This window comes from Eucalyptus grandis, chromosome 6 (genome assembly GCF_016545825.1).
Source record: "Eucalyptus grandis isolate ANBG69807.140 chromosome 6, ASM1654582v1, whole genome shotgun sequence".
NCBI lineage: Eukaryota > Viridiplantae > Streptophyta > Magnoliopsida > Myrtales > Myrtaceae > Eucalyptus > Eucalyptus grandis.
Window position 1 is genome coordinate 15,679,008 of NC_052617.1, and position 16,547 is coordinate 15,695,554.

The window sequence follows — 16,547 nt, forward strand, 5'->3', positions numbered from 1 at the left end:
CCTTTTGGGCTGCTATGTTGCAGTGAAAGAAAAATGGGTTGCGGTTGAGGCAATGCAGATGGGCTCCTCATCCTCCTCCCCCTCCCCCTTCACATTCTTTTCGCTGGAAACTGGCTCTTCTGACGTTGATGGTATGGGAGGGTGCGGAAGCAGCCTGGGGAAGCAGCAACAGAGACCCCTCGAGGTGTGATGTGTTCCAGGGGAGCTGGGTGGCGGACCCGTCCTCCCTCTCTACGACTCCTCTGTCTGCCCCCTTCATCGAGCGTGAGTTCGCCTGCCTCCGGAACAGCCGCCCTAACGTTGCCTTCGGCGTGTACCGTTGGCAGCCCCTTGGTGGCTGCTGCTCCTTGTCCAGGTATTGTAAGATGCAAAATGTGCAATCTCATGATGTCTATAACTAGAGCAAAGAACACGGATAATCGAATAAAAATATTAATGCACCTGTTTTGGAATCTATTGCTCTTGATGCGGAAGCGGAAAAAAAAAACAATGAACCACGTACAAGTCATTCTCCTCTCTTATCCTTTGTATCACTATGTGATATCCGGATTTCACTGGATCTCGAGTACATAACGGTCCGTGACGGGTCGACGGTTTGTCGTCGGACTACGTCATTGGCACCACTTGCGGCCACCGTTTCATCACCACCCTCACTGTACCAAGACGTCATGTATCGTCATGTTCTCGCGATAGCACTTCATCTAGAAATTTCCTCATGCAACGCCACTTGCGAGACCAACATCCCCACATTTGTACCTTACTAAGCGAGCTTTTCATGTAAGCATCCGACGTCTCCATGCACACCCCCATTCAGTGGTCAACAAGATGGAGATCTTGACCATGCATGAAGGACCATGCAGTCACGCCAACCACTCCTCCTCCATGCTGATTATCAGCCCATGCATACGTCCACTAGGTAGTCAATGAAAGGGGAATGGTTGACCACTTTGCAGCCATGTCAAGCTGCCCTTTTTCCCTCATACACATGAAGACTTATGACTTCAAAGCTTCAGCCGTGCGTTATTCCTTTCTATTGACCATGCAGCAGCCATGCACCCTAAAGAATTGATTGACTAAAACGCCTAAGGAATTTTCTGCTCGACCATGCAAAGAGGTGGCTGCTCCTTCACCCTAGGCTGGACACGCACGCCAGCTGGCTTCCCTCCGCTGCCAGCACTCCACGAGCAGCCACCAAGACCTCTTATTTTGTTGACCCACATAGTCAACAAGCGGAGCTTACAAGGCAGAGCAGAGGGCCGTCTCTCTTCTTCTTCACATACACTCGGCCTTGCATCACTTTGAGAAACGATTCCAGTAAATTTCCAAGCCAAAAACCCCATCTTGGCCGTGCTTCACCGCCAGCCACCGACCGCCGTGCACCAGGCCCATCGCCACCAGCCGCACCTCTGTTCAGCTGCACCGCTCGCTGTCCGTCGCTTCACTGACGCCTTGCCTCGCCACAGCCGCGCCCACCGCTCACACTCCAAGAACCCGAGGCAAGTAGCGGTTCTGTTGAGCTATATTGCATATCAACACCCTACTCGCATGTCCGGTATAGGATCGGCTAGAGTCCGTGTCCGAATATGGTAGATTACTCAAAATTACATTTGTCTGATTGTTGATTAGGGTTGAGTCGGGAGACGGGTGTGCACAGGTTGTCGGGTGTGAGGTGGCCCTTACCGTTTGCATGTTGGTGAAGTTAGGTGCATAACTGTCGGCTAGATGAGGTGGAATTAGCATCGATCGATTCTCGTAGGCGGTCCGATCCGAGTATGTTACTGTTCAAGCTTGGAATAATGTGACGTCTAGGCGATACGGGAGTAAACGGTCCTGTGCTAGGCAAATTAAGTCGAAGGCATGATTGAATTGTCTTGTGATGTGTGTAACAATCATTGGCACGGTCGGCACTAGTTAGGACATGGATCCGTGAGTCTAAATGGTGGTAGGATAGATTGTACCGGTTTTCTTAAAGCCGAGTCATTGATGGTTCGCCCGGCTTTGTCGTTGTTGTGTTCAGGATTAAAGTTAATTGAGCGAGTGTCGAAATGTTATGACTGTTTGATGTCTTTTGGCTTAGGGTTTGGATTAGATGTGCATGATGGCTTTAATAAAACCTGTTAGGTGCTGCGTCATGGTTGGATTGATATTGATGCCGGCAGGGCCCTTGTGATGACGATGCCCCGAGTGTCGGGTTGCCTGGAGGGTCATGAAAATGACACCTTTGGATGCCTAGGGACAGTGATGAGCCTCGGAGGTGCCCCGGGTGTCGGGATGCCTGGAGGGTTGTGAAGATGATGCCTCTGGATGCCTCGGGACAGTGATGAGCCCTGGAGGTCCTCGTGATGCCAGGTAGGATGCAAGATGCCTGGAGGTGTGATGTAACATGCTCCAGATGCCCAGGGATTGAAATATGGAACTGGAGGTCCTTGTGATGCCAGGTGGGATGCGAGATGCCTGGAGGGATGCAAACATGGGTCCCTCTGGAAGATGGCGGCAGTTATAATTAAAGTCTAATTGATTACTGAATTGTTTTGATGGTTTATTTTGCCTTCTTAATGTCTCATTTATGTTGTTCTTTTAGAGTTTTGGTATCCTATGTTGGAAATTTCATATAATATGGGCTTACATTAATTAATTGATTTTCTATTTTAAATAATCGGATTAATGGATATTCCAATATTTGTTGAACCCTAAAATGATCTGATTGAATTGGGTATTGGCATCTATTGATAACGGGCCTAGTTGAGCAGTAAAGTGTAGGCAATTGTGTTTGACTGAAGCCCATAATGGGAAGGGCCTAGTTGACGCGCTATTGATTAGGGTTTGCTAGGTCCCCTCTCTAGCCTATAAAAGGGTAGGTTATACCTATCAATTACTTTAATCCCATTGAAAGCTGCTATATCGAAATAGGTCATAGAGAGGAAGATCTGGCATTCGAATAGATCACTGATTATCAGAGTGATCTACTTTTCTTCAAGTGAAGTAATGGCTCAAACAGGTACGCTTTAATTTCGCTGTGTTTATTGATCTCGGTGTTTTACAATCATATATGGATTCGTTTTTCTTGATTGATTAGTTGTTCATGTGAATAAATTTTCTACATGTGGTATCAGAGCATCTTCTGGAAATATCTCCTCGAAGGAACTACACTGCACAACAAGCACTTCTAGATTGGGGAATCCCTGGAGAAGGAAGTCGGAGAGGAAAGCGACATTTTCATCGTGGTAGCACCCCAAAACCAGCTCTCTGAGATTGCCAAAGATGTAATGTTGCGGCAGCATCGCAACATCCTCCCTCATTAATTCCAATAGCTTCAGGTGAGGAATGACCTGTGGGAATCCATTTTTGAAGGAAATTTATTCACATGAAGAAAAATTGAGTGAGAAAAATTCTCTCCTTTTCCAAGTTGTTGCGCTTGTTCACTGCTCTATTCACTTTGCTTATAGCTGAAGTGGTTGTGTTTGTCAAGACAATTTGTTTAGCGCTTATTGCTTCCTACATCGCAATCATTAAAATCCTATAGCACTACAGGTTTTATTGAACTAGAAGTTTCTTGAGCAATATTGCCCAGCTCTTCCTCTTTCGGAGTGAAACCAACACACCATTATTACCACTATTCAGCTGTCCGAAAGCAACTTTCCTCTTAATTTTTTTTATCACGTATATGTGGATTTTATTATTATATTCATGGGGATATTTATGTATTGAATATGGTTTGGGGCTTATGTGATTCTGATCTCGTAAATACTAGAAGGACATGAAAATTCAACGATGCAAATGCAGAGCCTCTGGATGAGGTGGAACTAGAGATACTTCTTTTCAATTGTATCTTATCTTGCTGTTTTTTTAGGTTTAGAGGTTCTAGTATTGTGTTTTATTGTTTGATTTTTTGAAGATGAGTAGCAGTAGATTGAAGCTACAAGACAAGAACAATAATTTCTTGAAGCTTGGATATGGACAATTTAGTTCTTTTTTTTTTCTTTTCTTTTCTTTTCTTCGATTAATTTATCTTGGATTTTGATTGGGTGCAAGAGTGTCTTATTTATTGAAGGACCATGGAGATTGATAAAGATCCCCAATCGAGCCGCTAGCCCTATGCATACGGAATGGTGCATGGGGATGTGTTTAGGGTCCTCTGAGACCCATTTTGTTTCAATTTTTTTTAATATGCCTAATTTTTAATTTATGTGTGTTTTTTGGTATGGTAAATTTTAATTTTGGCATATTTAAATATTTATTTGGAATTATCTATTGTTATCCGTATTTAATTCAATGAAAAATAATTTTGTGCCTATATTTCCAATTTTTAATTTATGGAAATTTATTATAGGGTATGAGGAATAGTATAACAATATCCACTTTCCCTAATTTAGTATAGATTATCTATACTTTCTTGTAGAAATAGGCACATAAAATTGTGGCAAAAATTGTTATTTGATAAATGCAATATGATCTTGGGAAGCACATGTTGTAAAGTGTTTCATATTATTTGATGAATTTTGGGCATAAATTTTTATTGAAGTTCATTCTTGATAAAAAAAAAATAAATTAGTATATACAATCGTCTGCCCAAAGGGGGTTATTGTGTATATTAATTTGAAAATCGCATGAAGATAAATTCCAAAATTGAAAGATGGAGATGTATGACTCAAAAGATTTATCTGCCCAAAGGGGATAAATTTTTGAAAGTTATGTGTAATTCTCCTCTATATTGATATATTAGAGATGAATGATGGGGATGTGTGACTCAAAGATTTATCTGCCTAAAGGGGATAAATTTTTTAAAGTTATGTGTAATTCCCCTCTATATTGATATATTAGAGATGAATGATGGAGATGTGTGACTCAAAGATTTATCTGCCTAAAGGGGATAAATTTTTTAGAGTTATGTGTAATTCTTCTCTATGTTGAGATAATGGAGATATATAATTTAAGGGATTTATCTGCCCAAAGGGGATTGATCCTTGAAGATTATATGTAATTCTCATTTGTTGTCTCTATATATTGATATCATGGAGATGTATAATTTAAATGATTTGTCTGCCCAAAAGGGGATGGATTATTAACAATTATATGTAATTCTCCTTGTTGTTGCTTTATAAACTTCATGCTGTGAAAAATAATTGTGCATTATACACTCTGCCCAAAGGGGAGTTTATAATGTACTAATTATTTTGTTGAATTGCTCATTGCCCATACTTGATCTTATTGCATTATGTGTGATAAACAATTACTTTTGCTATAAATAACAATAATGCCACAGTTGAAATATTAACTTGATTAAATATTATATTGTTAAGGACTTGGTTAAAAAGGGAGATATTTTGATTGAAAATATCATAATTGAGTCCATGTTTGCTAATCCTCTAACAAAAGGCTTACGACCCATTTTGTTTAAAGAACATGTAAAGAATATGAGTGTTTTAGATTCTTTTGATTTCTTTTGTTAGTGGGAGTTATACAAATTGTATTTCTGGATATTATAGTTATATGCAGACTGATAATGCTTTTTATGATGTCTATTAAAGCATTTATTTTCATGATTGCTGTTTTTTTTTTTTTTTGGTAAAGGTAAGAATATATTGATAGCTTAGGACAAATGAACAAAAAACGGCACCAAAAGCTTACACTCTCGATGCAAGAGCATAAGAGTGGAAGGGAGCCACGTAAAAGCCATAAAAGGCAAAAGCACTAACTATAACAAACTCTGCCCAGCCAAAAACTTGGCCACGTAACCACCAAGGACGCTAGGGAAGTGAAGGGGAAGAGCGCAAGGCAGGACACGTAGAACTACCCATCCACCAGCTTCAACCATAAACCTCCAAGGACGGCCGTGAAGCAATTGTGCAAGGCAGGAACACAAAGGCCAGAAGCGACCGAGACGGGGATCAAAAGGAAGCAAAACGGAAGAACAAAAGAACTGCAGTCTTACACAAAGATGGCTGGGTCGAATCCCCAACCTCTCGAAGGCGCCGATTCCTTGGAGTGTCGGGCACATCTCTATAAGTAAGGGTCTTTTCCTTAACCATCCTAATCAAACAGTTCTTGAAATTGGGAATATCCAACGAATCCCCTCGGAAAATCATGGCATTTCTTTTCTTCCAAATAAGATAGCACAGAGCACCAAAGGAATACCGAGAGAGACTATGAAAGAAGTCCTTACCAGCAAGGAACCTCCGGGCCCAATCAAGGTTTTCTTCCCAGTGCCATTTCTCCACGGTAAATTGCATCTGGTAGCCCAGAAGTAAACTAAAGTTGCTGGAAAATTGCAGCCAAAGTACAAGTGGTCAATTGAGTCCGGCTGAGAATTGCAAAAGGTGCACACCGAATAGTCAATTCTTCCATGAGAGAGCAAAAAAGCCTGGGTAGGCAAATGTCTCTTAGTGGTGAGCCATAAAAGAAACTGAAACCGAGGGGCTAAGTCCTTGTCCCACACAAAGGAGGTCCACGGAACTCTTGCTTTAGAAATTCTAATAAAATTCCAAGCTGAGGCCACTGAGAAAGAACCTGAAGCATGTTGATGCCACACAAAGCGATCATTACTAGCCGAGAGATGGAAAAGAAAACCCAAGATCCTCCGGACACCGTTTGCAAGACCCGCCGGTGTGCGAATAGAGAAACGCCACGGTCGCCTTAGTAGGAACGTCGGAATCGAGACAAAGTGCTCGGAACCCGTAGATGGAGAGGGCCACTTTGGGCAACCAATTATCAAACCACAAGGAAATAGAGTGGCCATTACCGACTTCCCACCCGAAGGACCGCTCGAACGAGCCCCTTAATTGAAGAATTTTTTCCAGCTCCAAGCACACATTGAAAGCTGCCGGGCAACCCGAAGTTATGCTTTTTAAGAAGTTGGAGTGAATCCAGCGGCACCACAACGATTCCTTATCGCTGAACAAAATCCAAATATATTTCAGCATTGAGGCCTTGTTGCAATCCTTAATAGATCGAATACCCAGCCCCCCTTCCTCCCTAGGCAAACAAATATCCGCCCAAGCAACTTTCACACCTCCCGTGGCCAAAGAAGTACCTTTCCACAGGAATCTACGTAGAATATTCTCAATCCCCGGGATTACCGAAGCCGGCAAAGTGAAAACACTAGTCCAAAACGATTGAATTGCATGAAGCACTTGACTTTATAAGCTGGAGCCTCCCCGCAAAGGAGAGAAATCTGTGAGACCAGGAGCGAACCCGCGAGGTGATGCGGTCAATTAGCTGAACACAATCTCCCTTGCTCAACCTTTTAGAAATGATCGGCACTCCAAGGTACCGAACCGGGAGTTTTCCTTCTTGGAATCCGAAGGCCGGGAGGATTACGCTACATGAGAAGGATCACCTCCCGAAAGGAAAATGTCGCTCTTTTCTTTGTTAGGAAGAAGTCCACTCCAAGAAGAGAAAATGTCGAGGCTTCTTTTCAGGATCGTAGCCGACTTCCAATCCGCTTGGCAAAAAAGAAAGACATTGTCTGCAAAAAATAGATGCGTGAGTTTGGAAGATTTACATCTCCAGAAGTATTTGAACTCCTTGGCCGAGGACCTTCGGTTCAAAATGCCTGAGAAGATCTCCATGATTAAAGTAAACAGATACGGTGACATTGGGTCACCCTGCCTAAGACCTCTGCCTCCCGGGAAGAAGCCATGAAGCTCCCCATTAATAGAGATAGAGAACCTGGGTGTACGAACACAAGCCATAATCCGAGTGATGATCCACTGAGGAAACCGAAAAGTTGTAAGTGTGAGCTCTAGGAAATCCCAATCAATGGTATCATATGCCTTATGGAAATCCACCTTTACCGCACATCTTGGAAGATATGGGTCAAGGTGAAAACCTGCAAACAACTCTTGGGCCAATAAGATATTATCCCTAATTCTTCTTCCTTTAACGAATGCATTCTCGTAGGGACTGATAAGATCCTCAAGTACGGGTGCTATTCGATTGGCCAATATTTTAGTGATAAGCTTGTAGACAAAGTATTGCAGCATGCAATTGGTCTAAAGTCATTCACTTCACAAGCATTCGGCACCTTAGGGATAAGGGCTAGGATAGTCGCATTGACTTCCTTTAGAAGAAAACCTGAGGAGAAGAAATCTTGCACCGCCTCAGTAACTAAGGATCCCACAATATTCCAGTTATTCTTGAAGAATTCTACTGTAAAACCATCTGGACCAGGGGCCTTTCCTTTGGCTAGCGAGAACAAAGTATTCTTAATTTCCAAATCAGACACCGGTGAGGCTAGAGAACATACCCGGCCCTCCGTCGGTGGCCTCGGAATAAGAGAAGTCAGCTCTTGAAGATCTGGTTTAGCCAAATTGACCCGAGGGGCAAGGAGATCCGTAAAGAAGGAAAGGAAAACTTTAGGCACCAAAACAGGATCCGAAACAACCACACCTGCAGAGTCCTTAACCGAGAGAATTCGGTTGTTGAGGCATCTAGCTTTGACATAGTTGTGAAAGAATGTTGTATTACGCTCACCTTCCTTCAACCATCTAATTCTGGATTTTTGTTTGTAAAATGATTCTTCTTGACGACGAAGGTCAATAAACGCACTCCGCTGACCTCTTTCAAGTTCAGCAAGCGGGATATTTTCAGGATCCGACTAAAGGAGCATCTGAGTAGAACGCAAGTTTTCCCTCGCTTGAAGGGTTCTCTCGTGAGATATCCGAGAAGGCTTCCGTATTAAGCTCCTTTAGCGGGCTTTCACCACCTTTAGCTTAGAAACAAGTCTAAACATCGGAACACCCCAAACCCGACTATTCCATGCATGAGAGATTGTAGACCGGAAATCCCGGATGATCAACCAAGAAATCAAAAAAACTTAAAAGGCTTTCTCTTTGGCTGCGGATCAACAACCCTAACAACCATAGGGGTGTGATCTGAAATTCGGGGTTGAGAAAGGATGCCTCCGAATAAGAAAAGTCCATCCTCCACTTAGAGTTCACAAGAACTCGTCGATCTTCGCATCTTTCGGCTTCTCCCGCCGAGGTTGACCATGTGAATGCGAGGCCGAGTACCCGAGATCTTCAAGTTCCGTTTGATCCAGACAAAGCTTGAAGTCATCAAAACAGGGGATCCAAGCATTAGAGCCACCAAAGCGGTCAGAAGGATCTTTGATTGCATTAAAGTCACCCGAGACTAACCAAGCAGTATCTTGAAAGAGCTCATCACAAAAGATAAGATCATCCCAAAGAGGCCTCCGACGCACAAAGGTGTGCTCACCATAAATAGTAGAAACGCAGCAAGAAAAGTTGGACGAACTCATATTTAAACGACCATGGATGGCTTGGTCATTAAGGGATATCACATCAAAATCAACGGAAGTTGGGTTCCATCCAATCCAGTTCGCCTCTAGGAGCATAGTCATAATTAGCAAACCAACGCCATCCTCTTAGAATAGAGGATGAAATAGAATCAAAAGCTGCTCAGGGACTTTCGTCTCAAAAAGGCCAATAAGGCTCAACTTATTTACAGCAACAAGCTTCCTAACCTCGGCCCTTCGCACAGGGTCCATGATTCCTCTCACATTCCAGAATCCAAAAAACATCAAAAAAGGGATGAGAGAACCTACTTTCGCTTGTGGGCTTTGCGACTTGACTTAGTCGCCTTTGAAGTCTTCGGTTGTAACAAGTCAGGGGGATCAGGGCGAATCTGTAATAGCTGCTCCTGGATGGATCCCTCCGCAAGAGCCGAGGGAGCTTTAACAGACTTGACCGCAGCTGCATCTTCTCCAGGGGAGAAATCGCAAATCTCATCTTCCTGAGTGGGAGAAGGAGCAGCAGTGGAATGATCAACATCACCTGCAGCTCGTGAGGAACGGCCGGTGCCATCCTTGCCCACAGCTTTCGAGGGTCGATTGGGGTATTTCTTTTGCTACATAGACTCTGAAGGCCTAGGTTCCTTCGGATTTAGGAGTTGCCCCCCATCACCCGGCGGGGACAACTCAAATGAGGCTGCATCTACTAAGAACTGTTGCTTCTTCTTCTTCGGTTTTACCTGATTCCAGCCGGCCTCTCCAGGGTCAGAGACAGGAGGTAACACAGAATCAGGATAGCCTATAGGCTATCAGCTTTATGAGATTCCAAGACACCAGGAGTCACCCCCAAAGCCGAGATTCGAGGGTCCACTGCCTCCTGTTGCACAAGCTCTGCAACCAGGGTTGTTTCCTTTACGTGCACTATCTTGCTCTCCACGAGAGAAGTCATGTGCAGCAACCGCTAAAGACCTCGGGTCCTCATTGATCTCGCTGTGAACTTCCCTCTGCACGAACGAGGCTGCGCCTCGACAATAGGATGAGCTGCCGCAACAGCGGGAATCCTTGGCTTTTGGAAAATTTTTCCCTGCACAATTATGCCCGAAGACACCACAAATAGCGCAAGCCGAAGGTTTCCATTCAAACTCAACTCCTATCTCACATTTTTCACCATTGTAAGTTGTCTCTATCACCTCATCAAAGGTCTGGTTTGCTGCAATTTCAACACAAACTCGAGCGAAAGAGAGGCTCTTAAGTTGTTCAGTTCGCTGATCAACATAAACGGAGTTTACCAACCGCACTTGCAACCTTTCCTATGAATTGAGCCGACCAACGGGAGAAAGGTAAATTGGACGATCGAATCCATACAGGGACGGTGGGATGGTTTTCCTTCCTTAGCTCAAGGCTTGGAGTCCACTGCTGAAGGATGAGGGGAACATTAGCAACCGTGACACGGCCACCTTCGAGGACATTCCTGCGAAAGTCTCTGTCTGGAATGTGGAACATATACAGTCCCTTGCTGTTCGACATAACTTCGAACAAGTTCGGCCCCCATAGCTTCTTAATAGCTTCTTCCACAACTCTAAATGGTAACCTATGGCCAATAAAATGACCCATAAGGCACTGATGCATCTTCGGATCAACGGCTTCTAAGTCCGATCGTGATTTCAATGACAGGCTTATTATTTACTAAAGTAGGTGGTGTATAAATCAAGTCATAGCCCTTTGCAACTGTCCGAGCCACAGCCACCCAAGACTTCTGCTGAGGATTCCTTGAATTACTTCGGCCAGTAGGCCTCTTTGAACTTGACCTTCCCCTGTTCATAGGCCGCACATCTGCAGACGCTTGGGATGGTCGCTGGACTTTTCCATTAGAAGGAGCAGTAACAGCATTCCGAGAATCCGAAGGCAAGGTCGAAGAGGGGCCTTCAACCCCAATCAAAGGGGATTTCCCACGGGAAACCATCCCCTCATCCGCAACATGGGGTTATCCCCCTCACAATCCAACCAGACATCAACTTCTCGGCGGATCGGCGGGCGAAAACCCTAACCAACGAAGCCATGCGAACCGAGAGGGAAGGACATACCGGGGTCAACGAAATGGGGTTTCAAAGAGGGGTGGAAGGCGCCACTTTCCACCGAGTAACGGCCCCAACCACCGATCAACAGTCCACGGGCCGGGAGCACGAGAATGCACGAACCGGAACAGTACACCCGAGAGAAACCTGCTGAAGTGGCTAGGTCCGGACTTGAAGGCCACCTGCTGCAAAACGGTTCGGTGGGAATGGAAAGGGGTGCAAGGCGACCTCACCCTCCAAATTTGAGCTCAATACAACCACAGGAACTCCCTCAGCAACCAAAACACTAGAACACAGGCCTGAACTCGCGAGCACACCTAAGGAAGGGGAGATCTCGAGTTACAGGTCTACCCACTGGAATTCCTTCGGTGGGAATCTTCATGATTGCTGTTATTGACTCTATTATTATCTTTTCTCTTGTTGACTGAAAAATGGAAGTATAAAACAGTATCTTTAAACAAATTTTAGTTTAAAGATGACTGTATGTCATTGATTATGAGATCTTATGTTGGATTGTGACATAATTGTGCAATTTCATGTTGTTTAGAAATCGCATTGAGGCAATTTCATGTTGTTTAGAAATTACGCTAATGCAGTTTCATGTCGTTGAGAAATTGCATTGAAGACCGATAAGAAATAGTGTATATCTTTATCACATGTTGGCACTATTTCTTACTACACTACTAGGCCCATGATCCATGAAAATATAATACTTATTATATGTCATTATGGAAGATCTTGTGTTGTGGTATTTTCTTAACACATTGATCTCCATAGTCCTATACTAAGATTATATAGGATTGGATTGGTATTGAGATGCCATTATTGGAATATTTTTTTTTTTATAAAGTTGTGGCCACATAAAATAAAATTTTAGTTATTAACCCGATAGTATCGTTTTCAATATAAAATCTTTTTCAAAATAAAATAAGTTAATTAATGTAGCCCAAGTGGGAGAATGTTGGAATTTCCTATAATATGGGCTTACATGAATTAATTGATTTTCTATTTTAACTAATCGGGTTAATGGATATTCCAATATTTGTTGAACCCTAAAGTGATCTGATTGAATTCGGTATTGGCATCTATTGATAACGGGCCTAGTTGAGCAGCAAAGTGTAGGCAATTGTGTTTGACTGAAGCCCATAATGGGAATGGCTAAGTTGACGCGCTGTTGATTAGGGTTTGCTAGGTCTCCTCTCTAGCCTATAAAATGGTAGGTTATACCTATCAATTGCTTTAATTCCATTGAAAGCTGCTATATCGAAATAGGTCATAGAGAGGAAGATCTGGCATTCGAATAGATCCCTAATTATCGAGTGATCTACTTTTTTTCAAGTGAAGTAATGGCTCAAACAAGTACGTTTTAATTCTGCTGTATTTATTGATCTCGGTGTTTTACAATCATATATGAATCCGTTTTTCTTGATTGATTAGTTGTTCATGTGAGTGAATTCTCTACATCCTAGTCATTTCGTTTTACATATTGCACGTTTAGAATGTATAGATTGAGTAACGGTAGACTTGTGTAATATGGTTTGACAAGCTGTTACTGCTGAGTAGTTGTACTCACCTATTGTGGGGCTATCATATTTCAGAGACATAGCCATGCCGCTGCAGCCCGCGTCTTCCAGCATGTTCTATGGCATTCCCATTGACCTGACATGGGACTAGGTGGAGTATGCCGACTTTGATTTTCCGAGCGTCACATTTATCCGGATCACGGTGATCCTCATCGTGGACGCAGGTCTCACCATGGGCCTTGTACTTATGGGGTTCATTGTCTTGTATGCTCGAGTCAACAGGCGTACGGTGGGGCCATTACCGCTTTCGGAAAATGATGATGACGGCTCATGTGGAGTCGAGTAGGTGGAGGACCCAAGAGGATGGCAGCACTTTTTTGGACGCCAAGACGTGATGTCAAGATGACAGTGTAGATAGATCGCAGGATAGTTGAACAATTTTGGTTTAGCCAAAAATAGGAACTTTTTGGCCTATATGTACTGACCGGTGTTGTCTGAAAATTATAAATAAATAAAAGTGCCTGGTTTATATATCGTGTGCATCATTTTAAATTAAGATGGAGTTAGATGCCCACTTCCACATTGAAACAAGCGCAAGGACCAGGAAAAAAGGGAGTGGCGGACCCTAAGGGTCGAGGATCATCGGCCGGCCCCTTACAGGAGTGGTATCAGAGCTTTGGTCTATCTGGAGTGATAAGGTGTACTAGTTGAAAAAGGAGGTTACAATGATCACACACGATAAGACACTAGGTATATACAATTGATTTGAATTGAATAGTGGGTGATTGATTTCACTCGTAAAGTATCAATAACGATTGTGAGTTACCTTTGCATGCCAGTAACTTTTGTATGTTACTTATATAACCTTAGTAACGTGTGAACATTACTTTTATTTTTAGTCGATTAGTGACATTGGGTCACTAATTGTTCCCGAGGTAAATACTTGATGACTTGCCGAAAATCATGGTACGAACGGGAAGTTCTCACCCATCAAGGATTGAAGCTACTGCTTCAAGGGCAGAACCCCGAATGGAAGATATTTTGCAAGCACTGGCCAATATAGGGAATTTGATGGAAAGACAAGCTCAACAACAACTAAGAGCGGAACGTCGTACTCAGGGATTGGCGAAACAATTCTTGAAGTTGAAGCCACCCACGTTTACAGGAATGGGAAGTCCTGAGGAGACGGAACAATGGATCGATAGGATAGAAAGGATCTTCTGGTTGTTGAATTGCAATGGCACTAAGAAGATAGCCTTGACATAGTACTAATTAGAGGGAAATGCTTAGTATTGGTGGAGAGCCTCTAGAGACACGATCTTTCCACCTGATACTGTTGTAAATTGGGATGAGTTTGTCAGGGCTTTCAATAGAAAGCATTTTTCTGACTGTGCTAGGGACAAGAAAATAACCAGATTTGTTCAACTAGAACAAAAGGAGCTGATAGTAGACCAATATAAAGCGAAATTTTCTGAACTATCTAGGTATGCCCCTAGATTGGTAGAAGACCGAGAGGAGAAAGCTAAGAGATTTTTGAAGGGCATAAGGATGGACATCAGGAGACAACCGGTGCCTCTGAATACGAGAGATTATAATGAAATTTATGAACGGGCTTAGCTTGTAGAACAAGAAGTAATAAGGGAACGAATGGAGTCAGGACGACAAATGGCACTAAGTGATAACCGATGGGGTAAGAGACCTTATTCAAACCAAGAGCTACCTAGGGATTTTAAGAAAAAACGAAATTTTGGAAATTTCGGGAGGGCCATGAGTGGTCATACTCCAGGTAAAGTGCCATATCAAAATAATTCCTATCAAATGTGTGGTAGACAACATGGGCCATGACCCTGTTTAGAAAACCAGAGGTGTTTCTGATATTGCTAGTATGAGTACCTAGAGGGGGGTGAATAGGTGCATAAACAATTTATCGATATATGGAAGCGATTCTTAGCATATGATAGAAAGTAAATTCTCTCTTAATTAACAAAATGAAATACGATCGAGGTAGAGAGAATGAGGAAGAGAAAATTGAACACAGGATTTATAGTGGTTCGGCTTATTCCAAGCCTACGTCCACTCTTCCGCACTGACAGCCCACCGGCTGGATTTCACTATGATCAAAAGAGAAGTTACAGCACAGCTTTGCCTTGAATCCACAGTGTAGATGTTCTACCACACCTCCTCAAGGTCTCTCACAAATATAGACTCTCTTTTGTATACAAGTATTCGCTCAAAGGATTTATCTAAACAAATAGGAGCTTCAGACTTTGGAATTCTTCTATCGCGCACACCTTGAACAACTAAGACAGTCTTCCTTATATACTCCTTTATGCCATCATACCCGTTGGCACTTACCAAAGGAATTCCTCCAATCTACCCGTTGGACGGAATCAATTAGGAAGATTGTTCAAGCTATTAAAGGAACGTGTTGATAGCCCATCAATCCTGTTCGCCCATACAATCAGGATCTCGGTTTCCATAAGCGAGAACCTTCCAATAATACTTAGGCAATCACCGGATCTTCAATTATCGAGTCAATCTTCGATCAATCAAAGGACTCCGTTATGTCTTCTCTAGCCACGAGATCTTCTCCAATTGATAAGGTCAAATCCTTAACGAAACATACAGTTCTGGATAACCTTTCTTCAATGGATTAGAGATCAATGAGGATAGACTTTGAGTCTTGAGTCCGGCTGTCCGGAGGTCTTCGGACTTTAAATAGCGAGTCCGCAAGCCTTCGAGACTAGGCGATAGAAACGTTTTGTCAACTTCAAAACACTTCAAGAAGATTTCTCCAACAATCTCCCCCTTTTTGATGGTGACAAAACTTTCCTGCAGATTTGGATATCTTTGACCTGCAAAACATTCCTCAAACACATATGCATATCTTATAGAGATAAATGGCTAACAGAATAACACTAGAATCTGCAACAACAGAAAATAGGTTAGTCCAGTATATAATGAAGCCATTCATAAGATATCAATATTGGTTAATAGAAGCAGTTAAGTCCAAGTCTAGTTCAGTTCTCATCCAGACACAAAACAAAGTCAAACAGGTTCAAACCACAAATCACAAAACAATCCAACAAACAAAAAGTTTAATGAATGAAAAGTTTTTGTTTTTGATCAAATCTTGCATCTCTCCCCTTTTTGTCATCATTAAAAAAGATGAGATGAAGTTAAGATTGCTTGGGAACGCGGACAAGCTGGAAATCTTCCATAGACTGAACGATGCCTTCCAGCCTCTTAAAGTCTTCCTTTAGTTGTGCAATCTCCTCACTTTTGGCATTGGACTGATTCTGAATAGAGAGGGCTTGCATTTTATCATTCAATGAACAGGAAGAAGCTTGACCTTCATTCTTCAAGCTTTGAACTTCGCATCCCAAGGCATAAATCTGACCTCGCATCTCTAAGAGAATATCCATGATTCTACGAAAATCTGCTCCATTATCAGTCTGAGTACTTGCTTTGGCTTGATCTGATGGAGTAAATGCAGACGATGGTAGATCAGCATAATCTTGCAGGTTTGGCGATGACACTTCATGACCTTCTTTTCCGGAAACCGAGATGCATAAACATCCTCTCGGGTCTCTTTGGTGAGCGGCCCGACTCCTTCACTTGCATCGGGACATGAAGACTTCACTCCTTTCTCCTGATCTCCCCCTGTTTTCATGCCTACAGGTGGAGAAGAGTGTTCCT